This window comes from Equus przewalskii, chromosome 18 (genome assembly GCF_037783145.1).
Source record: "Equus przewalskii isolate Varuska chromosome 18, EquPr2, whole genome shotgun sequence".
Classification (NCBI taxonomy): domain Eukaryota; kingdom Metazoa; phylum Chordata; class Mammalia; order Perissodactyla; family Equidae; genus Equus; species Equus przewalskii.
This window is the reverse complement of record NC_091848.1, coordinates 24,715,095-24,742,212: the sequence shown is the minus strand read 5'-3', so window position 1 is coordinate 24,742,212 and position 27,118 is coordinate 24,715,095.

The window sequence follows — 27,118 nt, the reverse complement described above, 5'->3', positions numbered from 1 at the left end:
AAGCAGGCAGATAGGGGAGGCCAGGGTCCTAGCTGCTACACGAATGGCTGAGGGTGAGTTCAGAGAGGGAGAGCACAGCCGTGATTAGGAGATCAGGGAAGGGTTATAGAAGAAGAGACAGCTGAGCTCAGTCCTAAAGGATGGGTAGGATTTGACATATAAAAAAATTTTGTTTTTGATGCAGGAAGGAAACAGCAAGAGCCAAAACGTGGAAGTAAGCTAGCGTATAATGCTGGAAAACAGCTGATCAGCCAGCAGCCTCCTGGGGTGACTCTCCTTTGCTCTAAGAATGCTCCCAGGATGCTCCCAGGTCACTCCCCAAACTTCTTTCCCGTAGATAGAACAGTTCCAGCAACCATAACGTGGGTGCTGAATGGGGCATGGGGTGAGGCAAGGACTATGGGCTTGGAAGACAGAAAAACCCAAGGCTGAAATCCTGGTTCTTCCCTCTGCTAGTTCTGTGACGATGATCAAGTCAGGTGATGTCCCCGAGTCTCAGCTTCCTCGTCTGTAAAACAAGGGTCACAATGCCCACCTTGGGAAATTGTCGTAAGAATTGCGTGTAGTAATCTTGAGCTCGTAGTAGCTGCTCCGTAAGTGGTGCATAGCATCGACCTCATTATTATGACTACTTTAAGAACTACCATTTAAGACATAAACAGCCCTGGGAACGCAACCCAGTCATTGGAGGGGTTCAGTAAGATTTCTCTACCCTCACCCTTTGTCACTCCCGCTTTTGCTGTGATGAGGTGGAATCAGAAAACCTGGGTCCTTGTTCCACTTGGCCATGTGACCTTAAGCAAAGGATTTCGCCTCAGGGTCTCCACCTGTAAAATGGGGCTAGTAACTCCTACCCCCATTGGCTCGTTGGGAGGATCCATGATACATGTATGTTAAAGCCCCTGCCAGTACACCCCAGGTCCTCAGTCAAGGTTTTGCAAATCCTTGCCTTCCCTGCCACCCTCCCATAGCCCAGTGTGCGGCCCAGGGCTGGGCAGTGGGTCAGAGTCTCTGGGTGGTGGGGTGGGGTATAGTAGAGGCAGGCCCAGAGCTGAATGCATAAATAACCAGCCATCCCAGTCTTGCTTCAAAAGTCCTGGTCTCCAACCCTTTAATCATGGAGCCGCTCTTCCCTGGCCACCCTCCAGGGCCCGCCCTCCCACTTCCCATGCAGAGGAGCACCACGAGGGAGCCCTGGATCTTTGCAGCCTGCCTGTTTTGCATGGCATGCTTGCTAATAGATCCCAGGAACCCAGGGGGGCTGCCTCTCAGTTGACTCACCCCATACGCAGCATCCCCCACCCCACCTCATAGGCTGGGCTCTGGGCTCCCCACGTCACCCCTCCTCTGACCAGGCCTACCCTTCAGCCCTGCCAGGCTGGAAGTGGGTTTGACAGGGCAGTGTCCTCCTGTCCGTGATGACCACATTGTAGGAACCAAAGCACCAGTCCCCAAGGCTGATAGTTCCAAGTGTTCTCGTGGGACAATGGAAACCTAATATTAGAAAGTGAGCCGGTCTCAGAAAATCCAGGACATGTGTTTGCCATGTTGATCACCAGCCCGCCTCACTGTGGGCGAACCTCTCTTTAGGCAAGGCAGAGTATTCCTGTGGGATCAGGAGTGAGAAGTATGCCGGGGCTGGGAGTGGGGAGAGGGGGTTGTGTATGAAATCACATTTGGCAACTTGAGTCGTATTTTTAATGCACTAATGGAGTTGGCTTCTTGAAGAAAAGAACCAGTGATTCTTTTTCAGATGGGAATGAATTCATATGGGAAAGAGTTCCAATATAAGGAGTTATTTTTAGATTTGGATATACTGGATTTGCTTAAACTGAGGCACACCAGTATTCAGTCTGCAACCCTTTCATTTGAGGTTTCCTTCTCTGAGTATCCTTGGTGTTGGAATTCAACTGCCAGTTCTGTCATTTGCGCTCCACCCTGATGGAGATGAGGGGCAGGGTGGCATGGTGGAGTGGACAGCACCTGAGCGTTGGCACCAGCTGGGCCTGGGTTTGAATCTCTACTCCATCGCTTCCCAGCCAGGTAACCTTACACACCTTATGTGCTGCTTTTGTCTCTGATCTGCGACAGGAGAGGGGGCGCAATATTCTTCCCCAATAGACCAAGGGGGAGGATTAAATCAGGTCATGTTCATAAGTCACTGAGCATTTGCTGTGGCACGGGAGAGACAAGGCCCCAAGAATTCCCTCCACCCCAGAACTCTGCCTTCAGTAGTTCTTAAAAAATAACATCTGTCAGCTTAGGGAGCACATCTGCCTGTTTCCCTGCACACCATTAGGCCCTGCTAACCTGCGCACATCCTGCTTTTGCAAATCATCTTCACCAGGGCTCCCCCTATCCCAGATGAGCGCCCCCTCCTGAGTACTGAGCTCTGGCAGACAACGAAGCTGCAAGATTAAAGCAGCCCAAGGCCCCCTCGTGAGAACCCCGCTGATCACGCCTCGCTGCACCCAGGACTGGCTAGCCCACGGCACTCTCAGAAGTGGCAGAATCCTAGAATCCAAGGGCTGGGAGTGTCCTTAGAGGCCTTATGCTTCCTGCTTTCTGTGGTACAAACGGAGAAACTGAGGCCAGGAGACGTATCATTTAGTCAAGGTCAGACAGCTGGTTAGTGGCAGAATCAGCATGGGAGCTGGGCTCTGAGGAGACACAGATTGTCCTCTCTCTCCCTTTTCCCCCCAGAGGGCTGCAGGTCCGGCCGCCCTGGGAGCCTGCATTCTGCCCAGGGAAAGACTGTCCCTCGTTAGTCCACACCCAGTGCTCTGAGTAAGTGGTGTTGGCTGATAGCTGACAGAATTCTTCTCAAAGGAAGATTTAAAAAGAAGGCTGGAGACCTCTAGGTTTTCCATCCTTGTCTTTGGGAGGCAGTGTGGTGCCAGGAAAGAATGTGGACCTGAAGCCAAGACACTTGGGTTCTATAAAATGCGGCAAGCTCACACCAACAAAGTGTCTGGCATGGGTCTGGGCTCAGGGCAGGTGCTAGAGAGTGGAGCCATTATCTGGAATGTCAATCCTGATTCTGCCACTGTGTGACCTTGGGGAAAGTCAACAAACCTCTCAGGGTCTCGGTTTTCTGGAGAATAGGAAGAAGAACACGTCCTCAGCCTACCTCCCAGGGGAATCAGTTCTCCGGGGACTTCACAGGCCTTCACAGAGGAGGTGACACATGAGAGATGAGATGAGCTTACTACAAGTTCAAGGATGAGACAGGAATTGCAGGTTGAGGGAGCCACAGACAACAATGATTCGGGGAGGGAACTATGGGATGGATAAAGAGGACCCTTTGTGGTGGCCACTAACAAACACAGCCCCGAAGCTACCATGTACACACAGCCAATCCTCACTCCCTGCATCGTCACCTGAGGACTGGGACCCAGAGGAACCAACATTTATGGAGCCACTACTGCTCGCCCTGCACGTAGCATACCTTATTTAATCCTCACCACAGCCCCGGTGGGCTTTACATCGTTCCTACAGATCAAGGTCAATTGCCTCAAGGTCACGCAGGTTGAGAGTGGAGGGGCTGGGGCTAAACCCCAGCATGCCCAGTTCCTGGCCCATCTCTTTGTGAGTCATGGGCCTGAACATCAGTCTTTTAGGTCCTCCTCAACTCCTGAGAGTTATCCTCACCCCTAACCAGCATCCAGCCTGAGTGCCCAGAATTCCACTCCTTTGAAGGACTTCCAGCAAGTCCACGTCCTGGCCAAGACTCAAGAGCAGGTGTTAACCTGGCTCCTCGGACTCGGATCTAGGTGTCTGGGAAACCTCTGAAGTCATGTGCAAGCCCATGTGTGTGTGCAATCCGCACTTTTCTGAGGAGCGGCCTCCAGCTCTCCTTAGCTTTTCAAGGAGGGCTGCGTCCCAGCACGCTTAGGAACTTCCAGGCTCCACAACCCTCTGCAGGCCCAGATCGTTGTCCCTCAGCCCTGAGACTGTGAGAGCCCCTTGAACTCCAGGTGAGAAATGCAGATCACCTGAGCACCCCCAGCTCCAGGACCTGCGGTGGGTGGGCCCCAACTCCTTCAGGCTTCAGAGAGCTCGAGTCACTGCCTGACAGACTCAACACCCTTGTGCAGGTGGTTTCTTTCCGCTCCATCCTCCGTGGAGACGGAGGTCTGGACAGGAAGAGGCTGGTGAACTCTTGCAGGCCCAGTAGGGCACAAGGGGAATGAAGGGGAAGCCTGGGGTTGGGGCTTCTGGAGACATCCAGGGTGGGGTGTGTTGCAAGAGGAGCAGCTGGCTCAGGGCTGTGGGCGCTGACAGAGCAGAGAGGGTCTGCCCTTCCCCCTCGGGCTCGGGCAGATGAGGAGTGAGTGACAGCGGCAGGTCCAAGCCAAGTGGCCTGATGGGGCTCTCAGGCCTCTTCAGCCACCATGGAGGCCCCGGAAATACCAGGGCTGGGAGGGGCGACTGGGGGACAGAGGCCTCACCTCGTATCACTTGGGTCTCCGCCAGGCCGTCTTTCAAGCTGCGGCCACACTGGCCACCTCTCCCAGGCACCCTTCACTGCCACCGGACCCCTGCCTCTCCCTGGCCAGGCCCCCAGCTTCCTCTCCTATCAGGCTCCAACACCACCCTCAGAAAGACCTTGTATGTTTTTCAAATTAATGCAATTAAGAGCATTAAAGTTTGCGAACGATAGAGTTTTTCATTTTCCTTTTATTTGATTAGAGAAATTCCCACCGCACAGTTCCTCCAAATGAAACCCAGACCCGAGGCCCATTGTTCCGGGGGCTTCCATGAGAATGTGTTACCTTTCAATCTCACACACTAATGTGTTTAGCGTTACAGTCCCCCCCGGGCGGCTGCAGGAAGGATCTGGAGCCTTGATTAAAGCGGCCTTTGCTGGGCAGGAATGTGGGCTCCTCCGCCCGGGAATCACGGAGGGGCTGGGTGTTCGCCGGCCGAGCCTCGGCTCACAGGGCCGGCCGGCCGGGGCTGGGCTGGCCGGCAGTTGCGCCTGGCTGTGATTAGGCCTTTTCCCCCTCTCCTGCCTTACCTCTCAGACCTCCTGCGCCACCACGTCTAGCCACAACACATTCGCATGCAACGACACAGTACTCTCCCATACACACGCACACTCGCATACCATGTCTCTCCTCTCCTCTTTGTTGTCCTCCTCTATCCTTTCTCTCCTCTGCTCTGTCCCATCTTCAGTCCCCCCACTGCTGCTGGGCTTCCTGCAGCCTCGCCGTGGTCAGCTCCGTTCAGAGGCCACAATCAAGAGATCACACAGCTCCTCTCCTGGTCAGGTCCAAAGCTCCAAGGTGAAGAGCAGAATTAGAGCCAAAAGTGAAAAATTGATTAGAGGAATATGTAAGCAAGGCCTGGGAGAGGGAGGAGTGAGGGTCGTAACCCCTGTTAAAACATGCGATTGGTGCCAAATTTAAACAGGATGTTAAGTCTATACCCCTTCCACCCCAAATCACCAAAGGCTTGGCGCTGGGAGGCCCAGGTTCTTTCCTCTTCCAGCTGGGGTGGCTGGTGCAGGCCCCAGGGTGGCCTGGCTAGATGGGCTGTATTCTGCCTATGCCCTGGGACAGGAAGCTGATGGGACTTCCCTGCCCTAACGTCTTATGTCCTGCAGACCTCCAACAGCCCCAAGCCAGGGTCCTAGGAGACACTGCCAGGACCTAGCCCAAATTCAGCAACACTGAAAAACAATGGGGCTTGTGAACTAAAACCAAACTAAAAATAAGCCTGTCAATTCTCAGAGGCCCAGCTCCCGCCTCTCCTGGGTCCCAAGGAGTTGGGGTGGTCTTGGAAGAGAAACGTGATCCATCCTCACCCCCATTCCAAAGCTGCCTGGACCCTGATGCATTCTCAGATGCCTCGGAGTCATTCCACAGACATTCATGGAGGCCCACGCCTCGCAAAGCAGAGCGGGCACTGGAGGGGTTCAGAGAAGGGCACTCTCCTCTGCCAGCTGGTTAGAGAAGCGGGGGGCTTAAGTACTTCCGGTTGTCCTGGTGATAACGTTCTCTAAGGGAGATGAGTCTTCCCTAGACTTCAACCTGGGCCAGCAGGGACCAACACATACTTGCAGACAGAAGGCCCCCTGGCCCCACAGGACTGTAAAAGGGGCCTAACCCAGACTGAGCCTTCCCTTGCAATCTCCCTTCCAGGCCCTTGCAGAGCTCCTCACCTGGTTGTCCCTGTGTGTAAAGCCCAAGCCATTCACGTGCTCAGGTTTGCTTTTTAAGAAGGCTGCTCCTTGGAGAGTGGAGGCAGGGAGGCCGATGCCTACTTGGGGCAAAGGGAGATGGAGGCTGAATTAAAGCTACGCGGAGGCTGGGGAGAAGGAAGAGGACTGGAAGGTCCCCTGCCTCCCACCTGGTCTGCTGCCTCATTTATTCTCCTCAGTCCCAGGGGAGGAAAGTACCCCCAGATGGGCTGGGAAAATCAGGCGACTGATTTGCAAGGCGAAGTGAAGGGCGTTCACTGTCCTTTTGTTCACGCAGACACTCACTCAGGCAATACTTGGCCGATGAGATAAATCCACCTACACCTTTAAGCGCTACCTCCCCACACAGGGCCCAGAAGGTCTAACCCTTGGATGGATCCCAGGGCTCTGCCGCAAACATCTGCCAGGACCAACCGCCCCCGGGGGGCAGATCCATAATGTGAACTGCATTTGGATGAAGGAGGAGTTGGAGAAGTCAGCGTGAGGGAATCTGGATTGCAGTGGGAACTGCTCAGGAATTTGGCTGCGTGTCTGAGTTTATTCTTCCTCGACAATCACCTTAGTGTGGGTATCTCTTGGTTCCCTATGCTGCGGGGAAGGATGGGGAGGGGGTGGGTGATACCAAAGGTGAATAATCCTGAGACTATTTCTGATTATTCCTGTTGGACTTTGCCAGTTGGCTTTTTTTCTTCCTGCTGGGAAACTTGCTTCCCTAAGCAGGATTTTCTTTGACTATTTTTCAAAATTTACTCATGATTTCCAACCACGAACAATGCTTCCCCAAGATGACCAGGCTTGGCTTTATCCTGAGTGCTGTTCAAACCACAAAAACAGAAAGCAGGGGATGGGGAGGAGGATTAACAGAGATGGTATTGGGGGCAGACGCCCTTATGAAGGGGTCAGAATTGGCTGTGGACAGGCTCCAGGGTGAGCAAATTACCAGGGGAGATTCTAGTCCCCGGGCCCAGGGCCTGCCCACCCCGTCCCTGGAAGGCCCTGCAAGGACAAGGCTACAAGACATGCTAAGGCCTTAGTGGTGGGTTGGTAAGGAGAAGAGGTGTAAACTCGAATTATCTGGGATTGGGGTGAGGGGTAGTGACCCAGGTGACAGGATGGTCCCCAAGGAAGACAGGGAGCAGAGGCCTGATTACCATTTCCGTGAACCCTCAGTCTAGTCTAAGCCAGCACCCATATGCCTGTAGCACAGAGGCTCAGAACCACACAGGGGCCACTCAGGAGCCAGCGCCCATGGTCTGGGGTCCTCTCTGGCACCAGGAGAGGATGGGGGACAGGCACAGTTCTCTATCCTGCGCACATCACTCCTCCCTCTTTTAGCTCACAGTCCAAAAGGCATTGCAGCAAGGATTCCTCTCTGAGTTTCAGTTTTGATGGAAATGAATCATTTTATCTCAGAACGTGAATGTGGTGGTGGCAGGGTCAGGGGTTGGGGGATGAATTTCCTTTCCTTAATGCAGATGGACTAAACCCCCTTTGCTTCTTGCTTTAAAAGGAGAAATCCAAAAGCTGCTGCCATTTGCTCTGTTGAATGCCAACTGGTAACTCTGAAAGCCGGGCGGATAAACCCAGAGCCTAGGTTGCTTGCAGCTCCTCTGCCTGGGCCCTGATGGAGCCACCTCAGCCACCCCTTGTGGTTGCCAAGGGGCTTGGGAAGGACCGAAGCAGGGCTGGGGGACAACCTGACTTAGAGGAAAGGATCACCTTGAGCTAGAGGCCTGGAACTCTCTGAGCCAAAAGCCCAGTGTCCTCAGGAAGGATTTCACAAACACTGTCTGACTAGCTTGTTGCTAGAGATGCAGCCCAGGCCCGACACGCTTACCGCCAGCCCACAGACAGGTCAGCCGAGTGCACTCTGCCTGCAAATCCTCAGCCTCATGTTCAGCAACAACCCCAGCATTGCCTGACTGAGCTCTTACTCTGTGCCAGGTGCTTATGGCGCTCCCTCACCAGCAATCCTGAGAGCAGGAATTAGCATTAGCCCCATTTTGCAGACTGTGGAACTGAGGCTCGGAGAGTGTATGTAACCTCTTTTAGTTCACACAGCTAATATGAGGCAAAGCCAGGATTTGAACCCATGCATCTGATTTCTGAGCCTGTGCTCTTCACTGCTAAGCTAAGCCATGCCTGATTCAGGTTCTGATCCACCTTACCCAGCTACTCTGCTCTGCTCCTTATATGGACATTGCAGTTCAGCCCCATAAATGCACTTTGTCCTTTCTGTGTCCTAGACTGTCTCCTCTCGCTGGCATGCCCCTCACCCTCACCTCCATCGGTGACCTTCTGTGCTGACTCAGTGTGCCAGAGAAAACTTCTCCCTCTTCCGGGCCCCCTGGCACTTCGTCTCCCTTAGTGGTTCTCCGAGTGTATCCCAGACCAGCAGCGTCAGCAGCAGATCCCACCTCAGACCTGCTGAATCAGAAATTCTGGGCATGGGGCCCAGCACTCTTTTAACAAGCCCTCCAGGTGATTCTAATGCACGCTCAAGCTTGGGAAGCATTGGGCTACCGCTTGCTTTTCCAGACCCCACCAGTCTTGGTGACAATTAAGGTAAGTGTTGTGGGCTTTGACACCTGAGCCCACCTCATCCGTTTTATTATAAGGGGATCCTGAGTGGCTAATAATGAAGTGGGGGAGCTTTTTTTGGCCTCTGCTGCTGCTTTCCACTCCACTATTTGGCATCCTGTTCTGGAACAGCTAACAAAAGTGACCATTGCCACATGGGCATTATCACCATTACCTTCAGAACCAGGTTTACTACCCTCAACCACTGCCTCCTCACTTCAGGCAGGGCCCGCGCTCCAGGCTCTCCATAAAAGTCACCTCGGACCATTGGGTACCAGCCTCAAAGAATCTCTCCAGGCTTTGTTGCTGAAGTACTGCTTGGCTCCCTCCTGGCCGCCTCCTTGAGGTGTTTCACCACAGCCCACAGCCCAGCCCTGGCCTAGGAGTTGCTCTCAAAAACCCATTTGTCCTGCAGGCACAAACAGACGACTCCACCTTACTGATGAAATCTCCATCTCTGATTATGATATTGTTTATTTCTTCCCTTAATTCTGTCAATTTCTGCCTCAAGTGTTTGAAGCACTATTATTAGCTGCATACGTGGTTCTGAGTTTTTTCTCTTGCGGATGAATTGACCCTTCTACTACTATAAAATGTCCCTCTTTATTTCTGGTAATACCCTTTGTCTTGAAGTCTATTTTATCTGATATTAATATAGCCTCTCCAACTTTTGAGTGTATATCATTTTTCATCCATTTATTTTCAACTTATCTGTCTTTATATTTAAAGTACATCTTTTGTAGACTGCAAATAGGTCTTTTTTTAATCTATTCTGACAATCTCTGCCTTTTAATTGGAATGTTTAGCCCATTAACATTTAATGTAATTGTTGATATGGTTGAATTTAGTTTTATTTGCCTTCTCTGTTTTCTATTTCTCTATTCTGCCTTCCCTGCCTTCTTTTGGATTTTTAGAATTCCATTTAAATGTATCTATTGGATTTGTAGCTATATCTCTTTGCATTAATTTTTTAGTGATTGCCCCAGGGATTACGGTATACATCCTTAACTTTTCACAGTCCACTTAGATTTACTATTTCAAGTAAAATGGAGAAAGCTCACAACCACAGAGGTCTATTACCCCCTACCCCCATCCTTTATGCTATAGTTATCATATGTATTTCATCTACATACATTATGAAACCCACAAGACAATGTTATAATTTTTGCTTCAAAGAGTCATGGGAACTTTAGAGCAATTAAGACGGCTTATTGCCAAAGGGAACTTCAAAATTAGGGAATGCCTTTCTTAGGAAGCTGATTCAGCTCATTGTTAGAAAAGGGAACCTGGATCTTTTAATGTCCCTTCACTGCCTTCCAGCTGAAGGTGAGTTCTGGGTCCACTGGGGCGAATCACAGCTGATTCATCCTTTGTCTTGTCTTTAAGAGTCTTCACTGAGTCTCCTGAGACCTGATCATCAAACCCAACGTCCTTTTCACTGTTTCCTAGGCGTCCTTGGCATTCAGACATGATAATCCAGAATTCCCAGAGTGAATGTGAAGATTAAGCCTCACCAGTCTCCTGTCTTCCTCTACCTCTCTCATAAGAGGCACTTTTTCTCATGTTACTAAGTTGTGTTGTTTTTTTCTCACCTCTCCTCCTAGGCTATAAACCCTGAAGGTAAGAAATCTGGTCTTATGCATAGTAGGTACTCAGACAACTTTGCTGAATGAGCAAATGAACCCTAAATGCATTTCCTGGCACCTCTGAGGACAGTTGGGCACAGAAAGGAAAGTGTGCAGGGAAGAAAAGGCGGTCCACATGTGTGTGCCTCTGGGGTGGTGGGAAATCATTTCCAGGGGCAGGGGGCATAGCCAAAAACATCACTGTGGATTGATGAAGGGGTCGCAGAGAGCCTGGGGGTGACTCTGATGAAAAGTAAATGTAGGAGTTGAGAATGTGAAGGCTGCAATGTGGAACAGGGGGAGGCTACCAGGCCAGGATGTGTGGGTGGGACCAGGATTTTTAGCACGCTCACGTGTACCTGAAGGAAGTATGTGCTGGGCCACCCAGAGCTGCTGACACTGCAGCCTGGAGGGCTGAAGCTTTTTAGAGAAACCATTAGTCTAGCGACAGGGAGAATGAAAAAGCTGCCAGGGCCAGGGTGAGCACAGGGCTGGTCCACAGGGCTGTGGGCCACTCCATAAGGGAGGCGAATTGAGGTAATTTATCTGGGTACTTCTTGGAGACACTGGTGAGTCAGGGTTCAAGGGGGTGGAACTGAAGCTGGTGAAAAAGACCTTTGTCCTGGAACCAAGCGGCCTGAGAGTGTAGTTTAACCCAAGCCTCTGGACGAAGAAGGGTGTCCTGGCAAGACAAGGTCTCCCAGGGGTCAGGATAAAGGAGGAGGCCATGACTAGAAGGAGGTGAAACTGGGAGTGCCTCTGAGTCATGCCCTCAGCCTGAACCACGCTAACTGAATAACATGAGACCTGCAATACCTAATTTCATATGAAATGTGATAATCGAGTAATGGGGCAAATTTTTGCATGTGGCTTGTAGAAAAGCTGAGAAGGAGGAGAGATGGAGCAGGAACAAGCCGCAGCACGTTTCAGCCCATAAGAGCCAGTTAGCCAGTCTGCCGGGCGCTTCCAGCTGGGGTGAATGAAATGCCTGTTGTTTCAAGGCAGGGGGAGAATGAGTGACCGTTATTTCAAGTAAGGAATTTATACCCAACATGGTGTGAGGTTAAACAAATCTACTAGTGAGACTTGACCTGTTGTAATAACCTGAAGTGTTTTGGGCCCTCACCAGCAAGAGGAGAGGAAGCCACCAGTGCTCATGAGAACCTACTGTGTGCTCATCCCCATGGCAAGCTGGTCACTGGTGGAGGATGACTCTATAACTCGCCGAAAAGACTCAAGGCATTGCGAGATTTTCAGGTTGCTGGAATTTTCCTATTTTACAACACAGAATGGCTGGCTCTTTAACGCATTAAACTTTCTTCTAACATGACGTGGTAAGCAGGATTACAAAAAGACAGTTCGAGGCCTTCCATTAGGTTTCTGGGGATTCAAGCCAAGAAGAGTGTGAGTCCCAACTCCAGCTCCCTCCCCCAAAATGAAATGTCTGAGTATTTGAAAATGCATTTCTCCTTCCAGTCCAGTCTGCCTGCAGCTTCCCTTGCCTACATCCAAGGTGACTGCCATATTTAGTTAATTAAGGGTCTGGACAAACTGGGTCTTAGAAGAATTCAAAGCAGATTCAAATAACTCCTGAAACAATGAGGGTATTGGAGGCCACTGCCCCAAACCTTCCTCTACCGTGATGACCTCTCTTGGCTTGTCAACCAATGTGGTGAGCTCTTACTCAACGTTGTCTGAATAACTATCCAATTCTGGAAGGTGACCCTGCTCCCGTGTGCAAGACAGGAGACAGTGGGGTTTATCCCAAATCTTTACAAATTGTGTTGCTCACCCCTGTGGGGGAATTCTGAACTTAGTAGGGTGCCTGGTCAGGATCAATCGGTCAGGATGTCCCTTTCTGGACTCTACAGTGTGAATGGTCTTCCTAGACACTGGAAGTTTAGGCAGGTCCAGCCCAGTTCAAGTTCTTAAGTAGGGACTTTAAAACAAAGGAATTACTGAATTCCTGGAAAATAGCCAAATCACAGAAAGAGTCAACTACAACTTTATTAAACTACTGAAGTAAGCATTTTGCCTAATTACAGGTGTAAGGCATGGTTGTCTTTCTGGTTCTAGCGGCCCATCCCTGCTCCTCCGCGCAGGGGTAGGTGAGCCTCAGGCTGCCCCCGGACCTCAATCATCTCTCCATGTTGTCAGTGTCTGTCTTGTTCATCTGCCCATGTTGCCAGGCGCCTGGAGACCCTATTTCTATTTTCTCAATACCTGGTGATTATATTGCAATGCTTGGCTGCAGGATTGGCACAAAGCACATGAGAACTTTTCTGCTGCCAATGCTCAGCATGCTTCTCACCCCCCCCCCGCCCCCAATTCTCATCACATCACCCACTGCCGGCTTGTCCTTCTGCTCGCTCCAGTCGCGATGCTGGCCTTACTCCCCCGAGCTCCTGCATCCAGCATCTCTCAGTGCCCACTCTCAAGGCTCCGGTTGAACTCAGCCTCCTTCAGGCCCAGGCTGCCTTCTGCCCTTGCCTGTGTGGGCTCCAGAGGATCAGCCATTGCTGTACAAAGCTTCTTTGTGATAGAGCCCTTGGGCCAAGCTTGGGGGTCAAGGCTCACAGTCGGCGTTTTGACACCTGCATACTTACTTGAACACACGCATACTTATTTTTTGTTGTCATCACATATCAGTCCTGAAATCACAGTTGTATACCTCATTTGCTTTCTGATTTACCTATTGGCAAAAAAATCCCTTCAGCATAGTGTTATTACAACGACCATCATAATCATTCTGAGCCATTAATTCTGAAGTGCCAACATTAGTATTTTAATAGTTAACCAAATACGAATATATTTTGTTTAGTAATTAGAATGATTAATAATGATTCATTATTAAAATATCATCATCAGTCTGGGCCTCTGCTCAACTCCCTGAGGGCTTTGCCCGGCTCTTGCAAGAGGCACCTGTGACAACTGGTCACACATGGAACTCTGACCCCTGGGTGGCTGGGCCTTTTGTTTCTTGTCTGGCACTGAATGTTCATATTGTGCCGCAGCACCCACTGCTTCCTGTGCCTCCTCCCCTGGGTTCTCCTGATGTCACATGACCACCGCAAGCTCCCACACACGCATGTCACACAGGTGTAGGTCAATGGGTGACCCCTGAAAAACAAAGGGGGGAAAATGAGAAACACTCAATGTTTCTGAAGGCCTGTTAGTGGGAAAACTCCGTGGTCACGTTATATTTTCAGGGTGTATCGGGGCGCGGGGGGGGGGCCATGTAGGTGGGCTCACACGTCAGCATACCCGCCCTTAGGTTTCTGGGTGCAGGGCGCTGAGGAGGATGGCCTGGGACAGGTCTTCGGAGAGTGCAAAGCAGTGGCTTTGATGCTCACATGCTCCCTGAGAGGTACTCGGGGTAGATACTCTCCCCTATTTTATAGACGCAGAAACTGAGGCTAGAGAGACGACATGACTTGCTCCCAGCCCCACAGCTGACAGAACCAGGAGGAAAATCTGGGTCTTCTGTCCCTCTAGCCAGTGGTTTTCCGTTTTGTTTTCTCAAACAGAAAGATGAAACTCATTCTTTCTTCCTCTCTCTCTTTTTCTTCCCCTTTGTCTGTGGTGTTTCTGGGGAGATGTATGGCTGGTTCCCAATTGCCGTGAGGAGTGGGAGAGGCAAAAATCACACCAGCTAAGTGGCTTCGGGGCACTGACAAAGGAACTCCCTTTGCTTTTGGAGGCTAATGAGAGCGGGGGCAGGGCTTAGCCGGGGACTGGAAGAGCGGATGGAATCACTTGCAAAACCCTAATAAATCTGCAGGCCCAGCTGTTCCTCATCTGATGATCCTGAAGGGAAAGTGTGAAATAGTAGAGATGCTGATGGGCTTGGGGGGCCCCTTCAAAGGCAACCCGGTTTTCCCAAGGACCCCAGAGCAGGGGTAGGAAGTGTCCGGAAACGTCTGAAGGGTGTTTGTTAGAGTCGGGAGGCCTGGGCCCCCAGAGGCCACATGTGCACGTGGAGTGTGCCTGCGAATGCCCAGCCTGGAAGTTTGGAAGGGTGGTCAAGTCATCCTCTCCCAGAGCACAAGAGCACGGCTGGGAGCTATGCAGACCAGAGATTGAATCCCAGCTCCACCGTTTACAGGCTGTATGGGTCTGAGTGAGATAGTTAACCTCTCTGAACTTTATTTTTGTCACTTGTAAAATGTGGCTAACAATCCTCCCTTCGGGGTTGCTGTGAGGATTAAATGAGCCAATGGGTGTAAAGCTCCTGGGATGTGATAGGTGCTCTGTCCGTGCTGTTCCTATTCCTTCTTTCTCACTTCCCCTGCCCTGGGGACTCAAGAAGGGGCCGGGCCATGCTCACCCCATGCCCAAGTGAGGGTTATGCCCAGGGAGCAGGAGCAGCCCCTCACCATGCCCCCAACTGGAGGGCACTCACAGCCGGTGTGGATGGAGTGGGGTCTTGCAGAGCGCTGTTCCCACGTCCCCGTCCCTTGTCTCTCCAGCCGGCAGCCTCTGCAGGTGGCAGGCCAAGGGGGAGTAGGGGGACTGCAGAGCAGCCGCCGCTCCTGACCATGACCACTCTCAGCAGGCAGGAGCTGTGAATCCAGGGCTGAGTCCTGCTTGGACTAGAGGCTTCCAGAGCATGAGGCATGGTCCCCAAGGCAAAGGGCACCCTCTCTGTGGCTGAGGATGCTGGCCTGAGTTGAAAAGCCTTTAACTGGGTTCTGACTTCATTCCCCAGGAGAATAGTCGTCAATCCTTCCAGCAGACAGGCCAGCCGCAAGCCCAGCCTCGGAGAGCAGGCCCAGGGGAATCCGCTGCTGGCTGGATCTGCTGCCAGCTGCTGCAAGGGCACCCGGCCCTCAGAGCATCCTGGGCTACTTGAGCTCACTCACAGAGACCAAGCCAGGAGTCTCTGCCCAGGTGCCACCTGCCCTGGGCCAGAATCAGACAGTCTTGGCTTCAACACCTTCACCAGCTGGGGAACCCCAGGTGTGCCATGGACCCTTCTGAGTTGGGGAGGGGTCCCCATCTGTAAAATGCTACCCTCCTTTGAAAGGTTGTGAAGAATCCTGAGATCATCCTCCGGAGCCTTCCGTGTAGGCTCGTGCATGCTAACTGCCTCTTGTGTTTTTTCCTCTCTTTGATTTTTCTCTTTCCTTGTCTCTTTGAACTTTTTTCACCTCTAAATCTCTCCTGAGCACTTTCTTCCTCAGGCTGCTTGCTTTTCTCCTTCCCAGCAGTCAAACAGCAGAGGCGGAGAGGCTGGAAGAAAAGCTTCACATCTCAGACCATGGGGACCCTGCACTCACAGGCCTGGCCATGCTGGGCTCAGTCGGGGCTCCCAGCTCCTGAGCAGATCTTGGTATTGACTTTGACTTTTCCTTCTTGTCTCCCTCTTTCTAGAAGCTTCCCCCTGGCTCAGAATGGGGGAGAAGTCAGAAGAGAGCAGGGTGAGATGGGGAGCAGATGTAGTAGCCCTCTCAAAGCAAAGATCAGCAGAGGCTGCAGGAAAGAAACACCGCATGACCCCTTTCAGTCACAGAGTAATCGGGGAGCAGACCAGTCCATCTGCTCCCCATCACTCCCTGCCGAGTCCCAGGCCCAGAAGAAAGTCCTTCCTCGTATCTAACTTATACCCTTCCTGCTGCAATTCCTGCCTACTTCCTTTTGGTCCATGAGATGATGCTATCCTCATCTTCCGTGCACTGGCACCTCCTCAAGAGGCCTTCTCCTCAATTCCGTTCAGCTTGGAGGCCCCGGGGAGTGAAAGCGAACTTTAAGAGGATGTTTAAAGTTTGGTTTCCCATCACCACATCTCAGCTGAGTCCATAAAACCGCCTTATAAAGCCCACTGGCCAGCCAGCTACCCTCAGCCTCGGGGCCTCCCTGTTTTATGATCGGCCCCAATTCAGACACCAGCTGGATATAGGAACTCACTGGCTTTCACGAAGAGATGTTAACGAGAAGAATCTCTTCCCTTCTGTCTTTTCTCAGAGTCTCCACTCCCTCCCTGATTCAAGTGTTTCTTCAGCCAGTAACCATTTACCAGGCGCCTCCTAGAGCCAGGTTCTGGTTGGGTCCTGGGGTGGGGGTGGTCACAGGCAACAGCTAAGTGGGGGATGGTTCTACCTCTGGCCCAGCAGGAACCAGCACCTGGGTGCCACCTCGCAGTGGCTGCAGTAGCTGGATCACACGGCAGTGTCAGTGTTTGTAAACTGCACAGTAATTGCAAAACAGTGTTGGGTAAACAAACAACTACAGAGCAGCCTAAAGAGAACAGCCATGAGATGTGCTCAGAGAGCTGGGAAGCCTGGTGGAGGAGAGGCCAGCTCTGCAGGATCTGGGAAGTCTTCCTGGAGGAGGTGCCCTTTGAGCCTGAAGGATGCTTAAGAGTTTTCAAAGCACACAAGCCGGTGGAGCCGGTGAAGGAAGGGATAGTGAAGGTCTGGACTCTTCTTTGCTAACAGACTGGGGGTGGGGGGGGTGGGCGAGGGGTGGGGGGCATGATCCTGGCAAAAAGCCACAGGGGCAACACAGCGTCAAGTCCCCATAGGGCTCAGTCTGTCCATCTGTGAAAGGGACATAGTGTTGGTTAGTTAAAAGAAACACCAGAAGTAATAAGAGCCGGCCTGTGGATACCGTCTTTCATCATTTCTAACTACTTTCATATGAATTAGCTCTCTCGATCTTTACAATAGTCCCGTGTGGTAGGCAGGGTGGGTAACCAATTTGCAGATGAAGAAACTGAGTCTTAGAGAAGTGCAATGACTCGTGGGTGGAGACACAGGTAGCAAGTGGCATATATGGAGCTTGTATTCTAAAACCAGAGCCCCTTCCATGGGGACAGCGTGGAGCTGCTTGGGCAAGTGCGGAAGGATGACAGCCAGCCGTGCGGAGGGCGGGGCAGGGGAAATAAAAGGGCCCCTCACAGCAGCGTCTTTTAGGGTATCTGCACCTGCTCCCCAGGTAAAGTCTCAGATTCCTCGAGCAGGGGAAGGAAAAGGAGGGCCCCCTGAAAAGTAGACTCACCTGGAGAAGGGTCCTAGGCAGAATCACATTTCCAGGAGTCTCTGGACAAAGGGAGAGGTGTGGGGAGGAAGGTGACTGAGCTGAGGGTCAGCCAGGAGCCCCAGGGCAGCCATTGTTGCCCGGTGGGGGCACTGGGGGACGGAGCGCCCCTTCTGGCTCGCCCGAGGTGGGGAGCTGCCCTTGTCCCTTCCTACCTCCCCATCCCTCATAGTAAATTGCCTCGGATTTGTAAGTGAAACCCCAGGGACTAGGAAGAGAGTGTGAGCCCCTGGACACACCTCCACAGTCGGGTGCTCAGAATAGAGGGGGTGGAGGGGACAGAGACCACAGCCGCAAGTACATGCAGGTGTGCACCATCACACTGTCCCCAAAACACGCATGCACACCTGGACAAGCAACAGCCACGCCTCATACCTGCTCACCGAGACTGCAACACACACCCAGAACCCCTGCTCCCACCCTAAACAGAGACACACCCCCAAGACCTTCATATACACCCAAACGCCCACAATCAAATCCTTCCCACCCCCTCACACGAGCCCATTCACACTCATAGACAAGGATGAAGAGTCAGGCAATGATTCGGTTTACAAACTGCTTATACACTCAGCAAGCACAGCACGCCCAGATCTACAACCAAATCCAGACTCCTTTGCACACTCAGGTGTAGGAATATGTATGGAAATAACGTTCACACACACAGCCCCGTGGGCCTGAGAGGAGGGACCCAGAGAGCTCTGGAGTCTGAGCTGAGGTGCCCAGCAAGGGTCCCCCAGCCTGACTTCCCTCAAGCTTGTCATTCTCTCCTCCACCCCTTCACTCACTCTCACCTCCCGCAGATAAGAGTTGACCTGATTGGGACCAGGTCTCCATCCCTATCTCCAACTCCCCTCCCTTAAATGCCCCAGGTACCCATCAGGGCCCCCAGGGACACCCTAGGGGCTCTGTTAATATTACCTCGCCTCCCCCACCACAATGCCGAGCACCCGAGGCCAGAAAGCGTGGGGTTGAGAAGGGCTGCCTGGTCCCGGGGTCCCTTCTGGGGGGTTGCCACCTGACACAGGAAACACTCCCACCAGGGCCTCCCTCCTCAGGCCTAGAGCCCCCGGGCTCCCTCAGTAAAACAGGGTGGGCTGTGAGGGCTGGTGAGGGGAGAGGCTGTGTCCCCAGTGGAAAGAGGTGGCATCTCCTGGCCAGCAGTCTCTATGTCTCTTCACACACACTCACGCTCACTCACACACACTTGCACACACACCTCCCCCACTGTAATTAGAATGGTCGCTCTGGCACCAGGGGAACCACTGTGATTTATGAATGGGAGTCGGTGTAGAGAGATTCCAGCACCATCTGCTTGGGAGCAAACAGGAAGAGCTTCAATGTGCTGCAGACCTGGGGGAGGGAGCCAGTTGGTGGAACAGGCTCGTAAAAGCTGTTCCTAATGGCCACAGGTGCTCTCCCCACCCCCCAGCCCCCAGGGGGGATCCACAGCCTCTGCCAGAGCCCCCCATGGCACACACTCCCCTAGCCAAGGGCTGGCTGCCTGGAGGTGGTGTGGTGAAGGAAAGAGCCTGGACTGCCCAGCAGACCTGAGTGTAAATATCTACAGCTACTTACAACCCAGCTTCAGTTTATTCATCTATAAAATGGAGATGATGGCAATAAACAGCTATAACGTATGAAACGTTTACCATGTGCCTGATAAGGTAAATCGTCTTAGCCCCATATTGCAGATAAGGACGCTGGGGCTGTGGAGGTCGGCAGTCTCGAGTTGCCCTGGTGAGCTGCAGGGCCACAACCTGAACCGGGGTCAGCAGCGGCCACTGCTCTTAACCATTTTTTTTTCACACTGCTCCCCAGTATAGGGAAGTTTCAGAGATTAAATGAGATAAATACTTCACGTGCTTGGCCTCTGACTGGTGCTCCATACGCATTAGTTTTCTTCTTTCTTGGTATCTAGCTCGGGAAGCGAAAGATTCAAAGACAGAGTAGGACAGAGAGAGCTGGCCTTGAAGCACACAGAAAGTTCTTTCGTGCTGGGATTAGCCCTTGTGCCTTGAACAGCAGCAGCCTGGCCAGTCCCGAGAAGTTTAGAGTTATAATCTAATGTCGCCTACAAATGAGCTGACACCTTATAATGGCATGCCCGATTGTCATTGTGCTTCATGGTGATGGGTTTTGGCTGTAAGCAGGGCTCATAAATGACTGTCGTTTTACGGCCATCATATGTCCAGGCTGGGTTTGGCTTTCTCTCCTTACTTCTTTAGTCCCCAGTTGCCCTTCACTGTATTTCCCCAATCGTGGTTCTCAACTGGAAGTAAGATTCAGAACTGCCTTAGGTTTCTAAACTTCCAGGGGGCCTGACCCTTGCCCCTGCCCACCTGCTACATCAGGAGCCCTGGGTATGGCCTCTGGAACCTTGAAGGGTCCTCCAGGTGGTTTCGGGCAATTCCCACCCCTCTCCCTGGGGATCCACCGGCCTTCCATTTGCAAGTCCTAGTCCTTCAGATCCAGAAATCAACTGGAACTCTTTGACACTATGACCAGAATGCAAACTCCTCCCCACAGGGCCATGTCTTAGTTGTCCCCATGGTCCTTCAGAGGTCCTGCCTTCAAGAATGAAGTCTTATAGAAAACACAGACTTTTAGCAAACAACTTTAAGACTGGTGGAAACAAATGCCAAATGGAGGGACCAAAAGTCTTGCTATCAAAGTAACTGATATTGAGAAAAAGAGATCAGAAAGGAGGTGACACCTCATGGTCTGGGCCTTGAAGGCTGAGCAGGATTTGACAGCAGGTGAAGGAGATGAGGTATTTCAGACAGAGCGAGCCACCATGACACTGGATACCACCTCACTTAGCTCATGCCCTGACACTTGGCATCTCTTTGTATTGGCTGAATTTTCCATGTGGGAGTTGAAGGGTAGAAAAGTTCTGCATGTCCCAGGGAGATGGGGAAGGGGCGTGGGACAGTGTGGCTTGGCCCAGAACCGCCCTGCACTTTCATTGTCCTAAACTACAGTCCAGGCTTTTTTGTCCTGTACCCATGACCCATTTCTCAGAGTTTACTGGGTCCACAATATATGGGGGGCCACAACCCACTCAACAGGTAAAGTCCTGCCCTATGACCTTGAGGGGAGAAAAGCAAGTACCATTTGTTCATACTCAAGGGTTAAGCAAAGTCTTTCAGACTCAAAGAACAATGGAGGCCTAGAAGAGAGTGGTCAGGTGAGCCTGCAGGAGGTGGCAGCCAGCCAGGCTGGAGAGAGAGTCAGCATTCTCCCGCCTCCCTCTGCCACCTCAGTCCATTACACTTCCTCTCCCACTCAAAATCAGACCTCCAGGTTCTCACCATCCAGCCATTCTACCCCTTACCCAACCTGGCCAACATCATCTATCTACCCAGAAGTCACCCAACATCTTTTAAGGACTTGGGCACCTGAGTCATGGTCTTCCTCTGTATCCCAACTCCTGCCATCACCCTGGGTAACTCGAATGTCCACATGGACATCCCAACGCCCTCACTTCTTGGTTCCTCTACCTCCCCATCTCCAATGACCTTCTGTCCACCTCAGCCACCCACATACTGCCTGGAATGTCTCCTATAAAATCTTGAACTCCAGTATCCCCCTCTTGGGCCACAACTTCTTTCCTTTTCTTCCATAAAACCTACTCTCCTTTCACAGAGAGTGCTCCTGTTCTCCAGTTCTGTCTTGCTCATTTAGCTCCAGTACAGGAGTGCCGGCTTTGGACGAGGCACTCTGCCAGGCTGTCAGCTCCTTCCTGGCTCTACTTCCTCCCCTATCGACCTGCCTCTGATCGGCCACATCATTCATTCTCCCTGGCACTCTCGATTCCCACACCCCCTCGCCCTACCTTTCCCAGCCCTAGAGGATTCTAGTCATCTGCTTTCTCCATCGTGATTCCCAGGCTACGAGAAAGCATAGGAAAATCACCCAACCGTGCAAACTCGTGCCACTCCAGATTTATGGTCGCTGACGTCAGCCCAGCCCTCCAGGCCACTGGGCCCCTGGTGGTCAGCTCCCGTTCTAAACCTTTACTGCCCTTTCAGGCTTCCGGCCTGCCCCCTCCCTCATATATAATTGACAGAGGAAATAGAGAACCTCAGACCAGAACTCTCCCAACCTCCCTCTACTCCTCCTCCCTGCTTATCGCAGACCCAAACCCACCTCTTTTCAATACCCTGTTCTCCCTCCGCAGACCACCCAGCCCTTGTGAAACTTCTTCCTCTCTCAGCTGCTGTGACACCACCACCTTCTTCCAGATCTCCTCTAACTTTCTGGTCATCCTTCTCTGTCTCTTCCGCTTACTTCTCCTCCTCTGACCACTGCCTCTATGTTTTATTCCCAGGGCTCATCTGTGACTTCTTCTGGTCTTGCCCTGCTCCTGCACCCCAAATCTTCTCATCTAAATCCACGGCTTCCTGCTCCAAGACTCTGATATCTGGGGCTCCATGTCCAAGCTTGTCCCTGTGTCCTGGATGTTCCCCTGTCTATTCTGTAGGCAACAAAAACAGCACGTCCCCAGTGAGGCCTCTTAGCTCCTTCTGCAAACCTCTCCCTCACTCCTTCCTCAGTCTCTGGGTGTTCAGTTATAGCATCACCATTCACCCAGCTCCCCAAGCTAGAGACCTGGGAGTTGCCTCCGCTCCTCTTGTTCCCCATCCCCACTCCCAGTCATCATGTCCTTTCTATTCTCTCTCAGAGATGGCTCCCAAATCCACCCTATCCCTCTGGCACACTGCCGTTCTTGATTTCCAGTCCTCATCACCTTTTGCAGTAGCCTTTAGCCGGTCTCCCTCCTTCTAACTGCTCCCTGCTCCTGACTCTCCCCTACTTTTGTATTTAAGCCAAACTGCCTACTATGGCCCACAAAGGCCTTCACATTCTGCAAATCGGACCCCCTCTCTGCTCTCCTTTCCTTCCTCTCTCCCTGACACCTCGACCCAACTGCCTCCTAGACAAGCAGGAACTGCTCATAACCCCCTGCCGGTGTATCTGCTCATCCCTCCATCTAGAATGCTCTCCCTCCCTCTCCCTCAATGGGAAACTTCATCCTCCAAGAGCTAATTCAGAGGTCACCTTCTCAGACACCCCCGGCCCTCAGGGAGAATTAGTCGTGCTCATCTCTGCTCTCCTGTACTCAGTTTACCCAGTCTTCATTGTTGGATATCCATTGGGGTTGGGGGCCTTCATGAACAATGCCTGCCATGAATATCCTCATGCATGAATTCACCTTTAGGATCCGCATATCTTTGACTCAACTACTTAGATACTGACAGGCTCCTTCCGAAGAGGGTTCTGAGAACTCCTGTTCCACATCTTCACCAACGCTTGGTTTGATCAGACTTTCACATTTTTGCTAATCTGGTGAGTCTGTAGAATCACATTGGGGTTTTAATGAGCATTTCTTTGATTACTGATCAGGTCATGCAACTTCTCACATATTTATTGGCCATTGGAATTTCTGCACGTTCAATTCTTCGGTCCAATTCTTCCCCTGGGTTGACAGTCTCCTGCATTCTCATTTGTAGGAGTCCTTTACACATTCTGGAGATGAGCCCTTTGTTGGTTGTATGTGTTGCAAAATCTTTTCCCACCCCAACTTCTCTGTTTAGTCTCTTAATGGTGTCTTTTGAAGAACAGAACTTCTTGATTTTAATGTACTCAAATTTATCATCTTTTTCCTTTATGGTGAGTGTTATTTTGTGTGTTGTTTAAGAAATCTTTCCCTACCCTGAGGTCATGGAGGCATTTTTACACATTGTCTTATAAAAGTTTTATTGTTTGGCTTTTCACATTTAGGTCCGTGCTCCACCTGGAACCCCACAGCACTCGGCCCTCATTTCTATAACACTGCTAACTCCATCTGTTTATGTGTCTGTCTCCCCAGCTAAACAAAGACCTCCTTTGGGGCAAAGTACAAATGGATTTTTTAAATCTTTATATTCAGAGGTCCTCACACAGTGCCTGGCACACAGCAGGTGCTCCATAAATGCCCTGGAGTGCTTGGATTGCAGAATCCAGCCACAGCCGCTTCCAAGCAGGAAAGCCCTCTCCTCTGAAGCTCCCGCCTCCACTGACCCTGCCCTCGCCTCCATAAGCCAGCGTTCACGCCATAAGTATGTAGTAGGCACTGACTGTATGCAGGCCCCAGGCAGGGTTCTAGGGATGTAGAGCTAAGGATGGTGAAGTCTCAGCCTTCAAGGAGCTCGTCGCCTGGCACCTGACTTCCTGGCACTGGCTAGAGGCCCACACACTGATTTGGGAAGCCAGACAGACCTGGGTTCAAATCCCAGCTCTATCATCAGCATGACCTTGGGAAAGTCACTTCAGTGTACTGGGTTCCTCTCTCTTCTTTGCTAAAGGGAGAATAACAGGTAACTTACTAGGTTGTTGCAAGGACTGAATGACATGGTAAATTAAAAAATGCCAAGCAGGTGCTGGACACATGGTTGGTGTCCAAAGATGGTTGAGTAAATGACAGAACAAATGAATGAGCGAGTGAACGAACTGGAGCAAGGGGGTGCAGGGAGAGCTAGAATGGGGCGGGGCCGCAGGCTGGAGGCAGGGGCTGCTCGTGGGTCTGGTGCAGGCCTTCCTTGTTGTCACAGTAACTGCTGTCAGCAAATGTCTCCCAGACAGGAATCCCCTTCAGGGCTCCCTTCCCCAGCCCACTGCATTTGTTGACTCAAAACCTCTGCTCTGCCAATTTAGCCTGCAGTGAGGAAGGGGGGTGGGGAGGGGGAGAGAGGTGTAGGAGGCGGTGGAACCATACAGAAAGGGGTCTTTGTCTGAGCACTCTGTGGCATTTCAGATTTCGGCAGAGTTGTGTTTTTTTTAACCTCCTAAAGCATTGAGTGGGCTGCCCTTGCAGTGGGAGGTATCGGAATTAGACAGCAGGGAGGACTTCCAATGGGCTCTCTGTGTTGGGTGGTGGAACAATGGAATGGTTTGCCAAGGCCCCGGAGAGTCAACCTGGTGCTTAGGCACAGACACAAGCACCCTCCCTGTGAGGGTTCCTGAGGGCTCAGCCCTGTGGCTCCCCTGCAGCTCCTCTCCCTACTGAGCTGAGAGGGTCTATGTTCCAGAAGCTCCTCTGGACTCAGTAGCCACTGGGCCATGCCGCTTCAAGGCTTGGCTTGGGCCTCTCACCACCTGCCATTCTCTGGTCCAGCCCCCTCTCCTGGGGCTGCCAGTGTGGCAGCTCCGGACCTGAAAGGCCAAGGCTGGACCCAGGCTCTCTCCTGACCCCACAGCCTCCTTCCACCCAGCCCTTCTTTCAGGCCTGCCCTGTCAGCCTGCCCTCCACCCTCAGCTCACAGCCAAGGAGAGGGGTCCAGCTGGCAGGCCCTGGCCTCCTGCACCCCCAACCCAGGCCTGCCCTGGCCCCCTCCGAGGATGGGGCTTGAGCCTTCTCCTCCCCCGATGCCTCCCCTGTCTCTTTAGGTGGTTTTCTGGCTTCCTCCGTGTGTGTGCGCATGCGTGTATTTACTGACCTCCTCTTGGACTCTCCCATACCTGTATGTCTGTGTGTCTGTGTGTGTGTGTGTCCTGACATCCGCCTCCCTCCTCTCTGCCCCTTCCTGTCCTCTCTGCCTGCTTGCCTTTTTGTCTCCTTTCTATTTGTCTCTCTCTGACTTTCTCTTCCCTTCTATGACTCCGTTTTTCTCTCTGTCTGTGTGTGTCTCTAAGTCTCTCTCTCAGTCTGTCTCTGAATCCGTTGGTCTCTCTTTGGTGTTCGTGTCTCCGTCTCCTTCTCTCTTGCTCTCTGTTGCAGGGTCTCTGTCCGTCTCAGTCACTGGCCCTGCCTGGGCCTCTCAGTCTCTAGCTCTGACTCTCTCCCTGTCAGTCTCTCTGCCTCTCTGTCTCTCTGCCTCTCCCTCTAGGAGCCCCTCTCCCTCCGGGACACTCAGCAGGCTGATGTCAGAGCCAGAGCCTGCCCAGTGGCCCCCACCTCTGGTGTCACCACTGGGGTCAGGCTTGGCCAACAGCTGCCAGGCGAGAGCAGGCTTTGTGTCCCCAGCCCTGCTCCATTCGCTGGAGTCCCAGGGGACTGCAGCCCGTCTCCACTCAGCACCTGCTGAGGGCTCCTTTCTCCCCTTCCCCTGCTCCCCCTCCCAGACTTAAATTCAGCGCCCCACCCCACCCCACCCCCACCCCCTGAAGCCCCTGAGCCCTGGCTTTGAGCCCAGCACCACTCAGAACTCCAGGGGGCACCTGGGCGCGAACTCCACCTCCTACACCCCTCAGGAGCTCACAGGCCAGCTGGGGTGACCCCACACCGTATGTGCAAAGCAGTGTGGACAACACAGGGCCAAAGAATCTGGGGCCCAGGGTGGGCCACAGACTGGAAAATCCCAAAGGAAGGGCGACTAGAGTCTACATCAGAGAGCGAGGTTAGGCTGGAGCTGGACAGGATGGAGTCAAATGGGGAGGGCAAGAGAGGGCATTCAGATGAGAGGAGCTGAGCTGGCAAAGGCAGGGAGGAAGGAATAATTACGGGATTTTAAGGGGCAGTGGTTTCAGGGCTAGAATTAAAGTTTGTGTAAGCACTTGAGAGCAGAGAAATTAAAAGCCCTCCAAGTGATGGTGGATGGGGGGAGGCAGAAGTTTTCACAAGGGACAATGACACGTGAGTTGGATTCTAATTCACCGGAGATGGAGAAGAGGGAAAAGGTGTTGCAGGCTTAGGAAGAGCGCGGGCCACGGCAGCAAGCGCCGAGGGGCCTGCTGTGCTTGGGGAGCGCTGGCTCTGTGTGGTGCAGAGAGAGACGTATAAGGAACAAGAGATGGACCTAGGAGCCTGGTGTGCCACCCTAGGGGTCTCCACTCTCTCTGCTGGCTACTAGGGAAGGGTTTTGAGCACGAGTGACATTATCAGGTTTTATTGACTTTAGTTTTTGATAGTCACTGGCAGCTGTTTGGAGGGTGGACTGGCAGGAAGAGACTGAGGGTGAGGAGACCAGCTAACAGCTACTGCAATGGTCCTGGCAAGAGCACGGGAGGGCCAGCCAAGTCTGTGCTCATGGGAATGGGGACGAGAGAATGCTTGGAGGGAAGCTTCTGAGGTAGAAGATTTGAGACCCAACCAGAAAGGGGGGCCAGGGAGGATGTTGGGGTGTCTGAAGTTTCCAGCTTAGGGAACACAGGGAGGAGGAGATGCTTAGAGGAAAAGATCAAGCACTTTGGGTTTGAGGTGTCTGCGGGACTTCCTTGGGGTCCAACTCCCTCTCCCTGGTTCCCCCTTCAACTCCTGGCAGGTGTGGAGGCCGAGAGCCAGCCAGTGGCACAGTGAGGCCTACGAGTTGGCGGTCCCTGGGGCTGAGCAGAAGCTGAGCTGGTTCTGATCTATTTATGCCTGGTTCTAGCTCCTAAGCAAGAAAGTGGTGAAAAATGGCTTAGGACAGACGCTACCTGGTGCCCTCTCTGGAGTCAAGCCTCTATGGTGTCTTCTTTCTCACGTACACCCCCTACGTGGCTGCACCCTGCACACGCGTGCACGCACACACGCACACCCACCCACCCACCACACACACACACACACACACACACACACTGAATTGGATCAGCAACAGCACCAAATGCTTCAGGCCAACCAACAAGTATTTTCAAATGCAAATTCCCTCCCTTCCACCCGTTCCTCACACAACTGCTCTCTGAGCAGCTGGAGGCAGAGTCGGGGTTGGGG